The sequence below is a fragment of the Pinus tabuliformis genome, chromosome 3_1 (assembly GCF_031772625.1).
Source record: "Pinus tabuliformis cultivar Carrire ecotype Pingquan chromosome 3_1, CPIR1, whole genome shotgun sequence".
Lineage (NCBI taxonomy): Eukaryota > Viridiplantae > Streptophyta > Pinopsida > Pinales > Pinaceae > Pinus > Pinus tabuliformis.
In genome coordinates, this window is record NC_142301.1 from 817,511,626 (window position 1) to 817,521,525 (window position 9,900).

The window sequence follows — 9,900 nt, forward strand, 5'->3', positions numbered from 1 at the left end:
TTTGAAATTGCGTACTTAGCAAGTGAATTTAATAATTAAAAATATGTTTTCATTAAACAATGTAAACTTTGAAACGGGAACTGTAAACTCAAAACGAGAACTCTAGCAAAAAAACCCCTTAAAAACATAAAAAACAGTGCTAAAAACAAAAAGTGTTGATGCTGGAATAACACTTTTTTTTTCTAGGGTAAATTTTGAACATATTTTAAAAATGGCGGTGAAAACCAATTTTTTATGCAAAAATTGTTCCAAAAACACCCTCAAAACAAAAAGTGTTAACGTTGGGATAACACTTTTTTTTTTTTTTTTTTTTTTTTTTTTTTTCAAGGGTAATATTTCAACATTTCGAAATAATAGTGTAAAATATTTTATCATGACCCTGCAAAAGATTAAAATTTCAAATAAATAATGAAGACATAAAAAAAAAATAATAAAAAAATAAAAAATTAAAACAATGAAAAACACAAAACAAAAAAAGTTTAAAAATTAACAAAACATAAATCAAAGCATATACTAAAAAAATAAAAAAAATCAATCATAAAAATGTCAAAAAAAACTAAATTAAAAAACTAAAAAACATTTAAAAATTATAAATAAATAAATAGTTAAAAAACATATTTAGAAAAATGGAAAAAAAAAAATCTTGTAAACAATAAAAAAAATTGTCAAAAGAAAAGAAAATATATATATATATATATATATATATATGGAAAAGAAAAGAAAAAACTATAAAATTTAGGTAAAAATAGAAAAATTTAAAAAACATTAAAAAAAAAATGAAAATTAAAAACAAAATAAATTTAATAAAAACATAGAAAATTAACAAAAAAATAAATAAATTTAAAAACTACGAAAATTAAGATTAAAATATTAATTACTTAAAAATATATATATTAAAAAGACCAAAAAAAAAAATTTATCTCATAAACCATAAAAAAATTAGGAAAAAAAATAAAATAAAATTAAAAATATATATATCTATATAATTAAGTAAATAAAAATAGAAATAAAAACATTAAAAAAAACCTAGGAAAAAAATTAAAAACAAATTAGATTTTATAAAAAAAAAAAAAAAAAAAAATAATCCACAAAAATAAAAATAAAAAACTAGTAAAATTAACATAAAAAACATTTAAAAAAAACTAAAAAAATAAAAATAAACTGAAATTAAATAAAAAAAAAAAACCAAAAAATTTAAAAATATGTATTTTGAAATTAAAAAAAAAACACAAAAAATTTAAACTTTTTACAAAAACATTTATTTATCTATTTAAAAAAAAAAAGAAAAAGAAATTAAATTTTTTTAATACATATCTTTTTTTTTATTTAGAAAAATATATATTAAAATTTTTTAAGTTAACTGATAAGCAAATTTGTTTTTTTTATTATTTAAAAAAAACAATTATTAAAAAAATTATTTATTTTTTAAACAACGTTTTGCCTTCTTTTTTTTTTATTATTTAAAAAAAAAAAAACAATTATTAATTTTTTTTTTTTATTTTTTTTTTAAAATTAAAATTTTTAAATATTTTTTATTTAAACAACGGTTTTTTTTTTTATTTAAAATAAAAAAATTTATTTTAAAAAAAAAATTTAAAATTTTTATTTAAAACAAAATTTAAAATCAAAATTTTTATTTAAAAAAGAATTATTAAAAAAAAAGAACTTTTTTTGGGCTCGCGTTCAGGTCTCCGCCTCGGGCCGCCCGGAGGGCGGAGGGGCGATTCCCGTGCAGGCCTCCGCCCTGTGCCGCGCCACCGCGGGCCGCCCGGAGGGCGGAGGGGCGATTCCCGTGCAGGCCTTCGCCCCATGCCGCGCCACCTCGGGCCGCCCGGAGGGCGGAGGGGCGATTCCCGTGCAGGCCTCCGCCCTGTGCCGCGCCACCGCGGGCCGCCCGGAGGGCGGAGGGGCGATTCCCGTGCAGGCCTTCGCCCCATGCCGCGCCACCTCGGGCCGCCCGGAGGGCGGAGGGACGATTCCGGGAATCGCCCCTCCTCCCTCCGGGCGGCCCAAATTTTTTTTTTTTCAATAATTTTTTTTAGATAAAAATTTTAATTTTTTTTTTGAAATAAAATGTTTTATTTTAAATAAAAAATAAAAAAACATTGTTTAAAAAAATAACAAAAAAAAATTAATAATTGGTTTTTTATTTAATAATAAAATTAAAAACAAAAAATGTTGTTAAAAAAGAAAAAAAAAATTAATAAATGTTTTTTATTTAAATAATAAAAAAAAGAACAAATCTTTTTATGAATATCAAATTTGTATAAATTTTTTTTAAATTTTTTAATATTTTTTTTTCTAGTGTTTTAAATTAAAAAATGTAAGTTTAAAAAATTTATTTATTTATTTTTAATCAATTTTGTTTTTTATTTTTTAAATAGAAAATACATGATTCTTGAAAAATTTAATTTTTAATTTTAAACACATGTTTTTTAATTTTAATTTTTTTGTTTTAAACATATATTTCTAAAATTTCTATATTTTTATGGTTTTTTTTCTTGTAAATTTCAATGTATTTTTGTTTTTTTAGTTTTTTTTTTTTTTTAAATGTTTTTAATGTTAATTTTACTAGTTTTTTTATTTTTTTATAATTATAATTTTTTATTTTTTTTTTAATCTAGTTTGTTTTCATTTATTTTTTATTTTTTTTCTTCTTGTTTTTGTTAATGTTTTTTTAATTTTTGTATTTTGACTTACTTATATATATATATATATATATATATATATATATATATATATATATATATATATTTTAAATTATGTTTTTGTTTTTTTCCAAATTCTTTTATAGTTTATGAGATAATTTTTTTTTATTAACATGTTTTTTTTGTCTTATTTTATATATTTTTTAATATGACTTTCTTGAAGTAATCAACATTTAAAAAAATAAAAATAAAACAACTTAAAAATTCTTTAAGTAATCATAATTTAAAAAAAAAATGAACATAATAAATTTTAAAGTGTGAAAAATAAGTCCTCTAAAAAAAAAGGTATGATGTATAACGCGTTGCATCAACACGTTTCAAAATCAGCATAAAAATCATTAACATTTAAAAATGAATATTTATATTTGATATATGAGAATATTTAAATTTGTTGAGGAATCTTCGGCGAAAATCACATAGAAAAACTTTTGTCGACACGTTTCGAACTAGCCAGTGTGGTTCATCGTCAGGACAAGTTGAATGAGCAGATCTCACTGGCTGGTTCGAAACGCGTCGACAAAAGTTTTGCTATGTGATTTTCGCCAAAGATTCCTCAACAAATTGATATGGATCACAGAAGTCTCAATTCAATAATATTTAAATTGTCAAAAATATGCTCCAAAAAATAATTATTGTATTCTGCATCACCACTTTTCTATGAAACGGGTAATCGTATCGGTTATTTAAGGTTATTTAAAGTGCCAAAAACTATGTTCTAAAAAAATTATGTGTATTCTGCATCGCCCCTTTTCAAAATCGGGTCAATTTTTTGCTATCTCTATGAAATGGGTAACAGTATCAGTTCCCGTTTCAAAGTTTACATTGTTATTAGATAATAAATTTGAATATGGATAAAAATAGGTTATTTACACATCTACATAGATAAAAGTGGGTACAGTTTTACCTACAAAGCATCCACAATTTTTTGAGTAGTAACTCCATCCATGACCTATCCTTTTTTCTTTTGTGCCTGCATAGGTAAATGAAAGCATGTAACACCCCTCCCTTGTTTGTCAAACTATTACAAACCTAAGATGAGAAATCTATGTATGATGTGTGATATGAAAAGAAAATACATTATTAAATAATTAATAAATTGGTCACTTGGAAAAGCGAGACACCAAGAGATGATATTCTTGCCAAATCCCATTGAGGAATGAGATAGGATAAATCTTTCATGATAAAGATTCTAAATGTGATTCTAGATAAGCTGGATGGATTGGAGATATATATCCATCGAGAAAAACATAAAAGCTGTGCGGGAGATAAAGGTAAGCTTTTATGAGGAAAAGCCTCGCAGGAGAGAAAGGCGAGCTTTTATGAGAAAAGCCTAGGCAATTGGATAAAACATCCACCTAAAAGTGGGACGCCGCTAAAGGAAACTATATCATGAAAGAGGGTATTAAATACCCATTGCAAAGATCAACTAGAGGCAGTCGATCCATGGCAAGAACCTCAGCTCAGGGGGAATTAGGGGTGATTCATGGTTGGGTGGTGGTGCTTCCCTCTCCAAGTGATGTTCTCTCTCTTTTCTGAACTAGTTGGATTCATATGCATGGGATGTTCTGTATGTTGGTTTCTTACCCTCCATGTTGAAATTTAATTGCATATGAGAGAAAGTTTCCTAGCCATGAAAATGTTTAAATTAATTGCATGTGACTAACATACATGAGTATATGGCATTTATGAGATGATTTTAGATGCATGCATGTGACAAAGTAGTCCAAGTGGTGTCCTTCTATTCTATTCGGATTCACTTGCATGGGAAATATTGTATGTCTACTCCTTACTCTTTTTGTGATAGAGTCATTCAGCTCATATGCATAGATGGTAGTGTTTTTTTTTTTTCTAAGTAAAACTAATCTATTAATAAAAACATAATGTACATTGAGGCACCGACCTCTGCGGTACTAGGTCAGCCATATGACCATTTTAAATAGAAAGTATTGACATCGCGACTGCCCCAGTTGGGGAAACCAATCTGATAACGAGATAAAAATAGGTTCATTTTACCCACGCAGGGGCTACAGTTCCAGAATTCAAAAATTTCTACCAAAATTAACACTGTGAAAAGATTGTAAAATTCAGAAAAGACTGCCACTATTGCCTACTGTATAGTTCAAAATTAACCACAGTAAAACAACCCAAGAAAACCAAAACTCGGAACTCGAGCTGGATGCGTGACCCAAAATTGACCATAGTAAAATGAAAATAAAAAAATAAAAAACTGAACTCAGAACTCGACACGTGACTTGTGGCATGCAGCTTCCAGGTGTCTTAGCTTGGTGGCTGTTCTTCCTCAATCGGACACCAGCCATATTCTTCTGAACCAGTTTCCGCTGATTGCCTGCCACCTGCAGTATCCTGTGGCTCACGGTCCTCCACCTGTATTCCTTTGTCTTTGCGGGTGGTGTTGCCTCCCGGAGTCTTCTGTCGGCTGTTGGACGGGTGGTCCATGTCTCTCGATGGCTAGCTGGAGCTCGACTCCCCCTGAAAGTTGACGAGCGACAGTGGAGCCTGGTTCATCTTTGGGCTGAGCTGTAGTTCTGTGCACGAGCTGGTTACCTCTCTGAAGTCCACCATCACGGTGGCAATAATGACCGGCCTGTCCATGGAGCAGAGAAACCAGAATTGAGCTTGCTAGGAAGAAGCAGTAGGATTGGTGTGCTGGGCGACTCCACCAGAGCGCCGAACCTCACGGTTGCCCATTCGACCTCGGCCACTGCGAGTATCTAGATATCTGCCAAGGAAGTGGGAAGAGGAAGGGCTGGGGGGTGGGGAGGCGGAAGGGGAAGTGGAGACAGAAGGGGGTAAAGACGAGGGGTGAGTGGTGCCACCCCGACTACCTCCTCGCCTGCACCGCATTCGATGGCGTTGGCGCATGATTCTCCAGCTAGGAAGCTGCAGCGAGCGTTGAGTCTCAGGGGCAGGAGGCGGGGCAAGAACTGCAGAGGGGAAATTGAGAGGAACAGGGGAATTCAAATCCGGGCTGGAGAGAGGGGCCAAGACCTCAAAATGCAGGTTGTAGAGAGAGGACTGAGAGAAATGATGACCATTTCCCAGGTCGACGCAATAGAGGAGTCTACAACGTCTACTCGTAGCGGTGCGAAGGCTCGGCTCTGCTGCAGTGGGGTGGCAAGAGCAACTCAGAGGCCGAATAGAGAATTGCAGGGGGCTTTGCTCCATATTTTTGTATTTGCAGGGAATTTCTCGGTTCTCACAACGGGTTGATGGTGCCGGCCGAGGAGCAGTGACCTACCTTAAATTCCCATAGGGGAAGGCACAGGTTGCCATATGGTTCAGCCACCTGCTTGTCCGGCAGCCGATTTGCATTAATTGCTCATCTAACACCCACATCCAGGGTGCATAGATGGTAGTGTTATCTGTATTCAAGTAAATGATTTCAATCTTATGCATGTGTCTCTTATTGCATCAAGGAATAGAGTTAGTGGTGAGAGGCATAGTAGGTAGTTGTTATTGCTTGGGCCATGGAGCTATCTTACTCATGATAGAATTTGCATGGGCCATTATGCATAAGAAGAAATACTTATATTCATCTTGTTGTGAGCTGAGCATGTATGGATGTGTGAGACATCTATTAAATATGAACTTGATCATCATTATGTTTAGTAAAGGAACATAGTATGCTTCTAACGGGTAACTGGATGAATATTTATGCATGAGACCTTGGTGCATGTGGAACAATATAGTATGATGTTTCTAGTGTTGTAGTCTATGGATCCAATTATCTATGATATGCATTGAAGCTAGTTTAGATATTCCTCCCTATTGCATAAGAGTTGAGACAATAATATCTTTGACCATGCCGGTAGCACTGTAATTATGATTCATAACCATGTTAGTGGAGGTAGTTGCAAAATAATTTTCTATTAATGATTGTGTGGAGTCATCAAAGAAGTTATGAGTTGCATGCCATGATTCATTCTCTTATCCAATTCTTAGTTTATGCCTAAAGGTGGATCAAGAGAATATGTAATATCATTGCTTTGATATTGTTTAGTAGTTAGGATCATGGGTATAGTTGCAAGGATAATCCTTGGGCATGTGATGATGAGGTCACTATACTCGTGATGATAGTTGAATCTTAACTGTAACTGGGGCAAATTTTTAAATGGGGAGTATAGCGGCTAATTCCCCGGGTAGGCTCAGGGGGTATGTTACAAATGGTATCAGAGCATAGGTTCAAAAACTACAGCCTATGGACCAATCCACCTCCGTACTAGAAGCCATGTCTTGTACATGTTAAATTTATTTTCACAACTAAGGGAAATTCCGAGCTTAGATTAACAACAATAATATTTTAATGAGGAGTGAGAGCTCCTAAATTACTTGTTATCTATGAGATAAATAATTGCAAAAAGGGTTGGTTATAAAAATAAAAAATAACCTGAAACCTATAAAGGGTTGAAATCATAGTGATTACTGACACACAAAGGAAATTATAATTCCTTAAAAGGTAACCCTAAATCTTAAAAGATTTACCTTAAGGTGGAAGGAATAACTTATATATACCAACATATATAAAATGTTATTATATCAAGCAATCTGTTGATTGACGAGAAATGGGCGATTTCGATATGTGTCATAGTTTTTGAATGCATTTAGAAAATTGGATTTATTGTAACAATTAATTCCTAACAAATCCTAGACTTCCCTAGAAGGAAGGGTTTTAATGAAATCGGCGGGTTCAAGGACCAAGTACTCAAATTCGCCAATAGAAACCTTATATTGTTAAGTTGTGGAATGGACGGTTTGTTTGGTTAGGGTTTGATCCCGAGCTAGCTGATGTGGTATGCCTGTTCGGCTCTTAGGACAGGAGGTACAATGTTATTCTTTCGTATTGAAATTGGCATACAATATTGATTCTAGCGTAATTCATACGTAGAATACGCTCTCGATTTCTATATAAGAATATCGAACAGTATGGCTAATGAACGACATGATGTTAAATTGGTGCACTGGTTTTGTTCGGTAAGTTATTGTTAACATTATTGGCAGAATAGGGTTTCCCCGGCAGCTGATGAGTCTGAAACCACGGCTAAGTCTAAGGCTACTAATACCTTGGCCATAAAACTGATGGGAAATAAGAAATGTGGTAAAATAATGTATGCAGAAGATGGTGATGAGAACTATGTGGAGAAGCTCCTCGATGGAAGAGAAGAAGAGGTAATAGAGGAATCGTGGGAAGAGCTGCTATCAGAACTGCAAATCGAGGCACAGGGATGAGGCTTCTATGCACGTTATGAAGACGGCCATAAGCTAGCTCTTATTGTATTTTGGAGAAAAGCCTGGAAAATAAGATAATTTAATCATGTATACGTTTGCAAAAACGTGTGATTCACCATACGATTGCTTCTCCCCTGCGATTGGGCACTAGATGAGTTTGTGTGATGTGTATTCCACATGCGCTGCCATTCTTTTTGAAAATGTTAGAGTTATTTTCGATAGACCTTGTGCACCGGTCGGGGTTGGCTATAGACCCATGTTTTATGGGTAGTGTTTAAGCAACAACACGTTCAAAAGCACCAAAATTACATAACTAAGGAAAGTCATCGTTTCCTTTCATCACCCTCTCCGATAATTTGTTGAACTAAAGGTGGTTGCAAGAGGATAGAGTTAACCCCAGAAAACGCTCAGAGGATAGTGAGTGACATGTGGGTAAAAGAAATCAATGAAAAAAATTAAACATATTACGGATATAAACGCATTATCCACGAACATGCTGGTAAAAGCAGTCAGAAAAGAAATTAAACGTATTATTACCGGAAATGGTAAGAGGACCTAGATAGGATTTATCTACAATTATTGTCTAACTGCTATAAGCCATACCGACATGGAGGTGGTGTCTTTTATTTTGAGTTTAGGAGAAAAGTATGGTAAAGCCGCAGAATTTCGGGTTGTGCCAACAAGGGAATTGAGAAAAAACTATTGTTTCTTTTTAATGCTGCCTTTCAGGTTGTTTTTCCACAAAAGTGGTGGTAATCGATCATTGATCGAGTGGGCCACAAACGCAATGAGTGGATAATGGTTATCCTCGGAGGCATCCTCACTCGTAGTAGGTCATAACCTTATCCATGTGATAAACATAGACGTGGAAGGAAAAGCCGGAAGAGTGGATAATGTTTATCCCGATTTCGATCAAATGCTCTCTCCTTTGCAGCGCATAAATAAGTGTGGAGACTCAATCCTTAGTATGGGTTGGCTAGTTAGATGGAAATCTACCAATTGTTCTCTGAGTTTCATTGAGAGAGAGCCTAATGCAACAGCTGACTGTGCTCTCAAAGACGCCCTCAGATTTTCTACGTGAGTGAATGCACTACCTAGTGGGTAGAAGAGCGGAATGAAGACTATATGCGCATAGTTATGCACGATGTCAAACCTCACTTTCAGCCGAGTTAAAGGAGAAAGAGGTTCCAGAGAATCGAATACTCCAACCCTTTCTTACAGTAAATTTATGTGGATTCAAAGATGGTATGGGTGTTTATTCTTTTTATTTCTGATGATTTTATTAGAATCTGAATTAGATTGATTATGGGTTATGCAGGACATGGTTCGCACCGATCGATTCGACCATTCATGGTTTGAAGGATATATATATATATATATATATATATGAATGGCATATATATGTATGAATGGTTTCTTTGAGGATGACTCACACTTTCGATTGAAGTCCTCACCGTCAGTATAAACCATAGTTACCAAATTCGGCCGAATCGGCTTGAAAAATTCGAATATTCGGCAGTTCGATTCGGTTCGGTGATTAATACGGTTAAATTCGGTTCGGTTCAGTGATTGGTTTCTTTTCCCAAATAATAGAAGTGACGTGGATGGGTTTGGTATTAGATGAGCCTCGTAGTTGAAGTTTCGTGGATGGGCTTGGTATTAGGTGAGCCTCGTAGTAGTATTTCCAACTATTAGAGAACATTTCTAATTTCCCTTGCTCGGATAGAGAAAACAAAAATGGAAAATATCAGTGAAATTAAGAAAAATCTGTTTTTTCAATTTTCAATTTAGGAAAAAAAACAGAAAATAAGTGAAAGTAGTTTATTCTTTCACTTTTATAAGATTCTATGAATAGAAATAAGTAGAGTTGGCATATATAAAGAAGAAAAATAAAAAGTTAAAAAGACAGAACAAAATAGAAGGTAAAATTGATATTAGAATTTTT

General features: G+C 33.4%; 1 long non-coding RNA gene across 1 annotated transcript; it reads left to right on the forward strand.

The window, feature by feature from the left end:
• Positions 1–8,863: 8,863 nt before the first annotated feature.
• Positions 8,864–9,328, forward strand: LOC149190001 (uncharacterized). The gene is made up of 2 exons (XR_016255952.1): positions 8,864–9,139; positions 9,274–9,328. It is a non-coding gene; the product is annotated as an uncharacterized LOC149190001 (long non-coding RNA).
• The last annotated feature ends 572 nt before the right edge of the window (positions 9,329–9,900 follow it).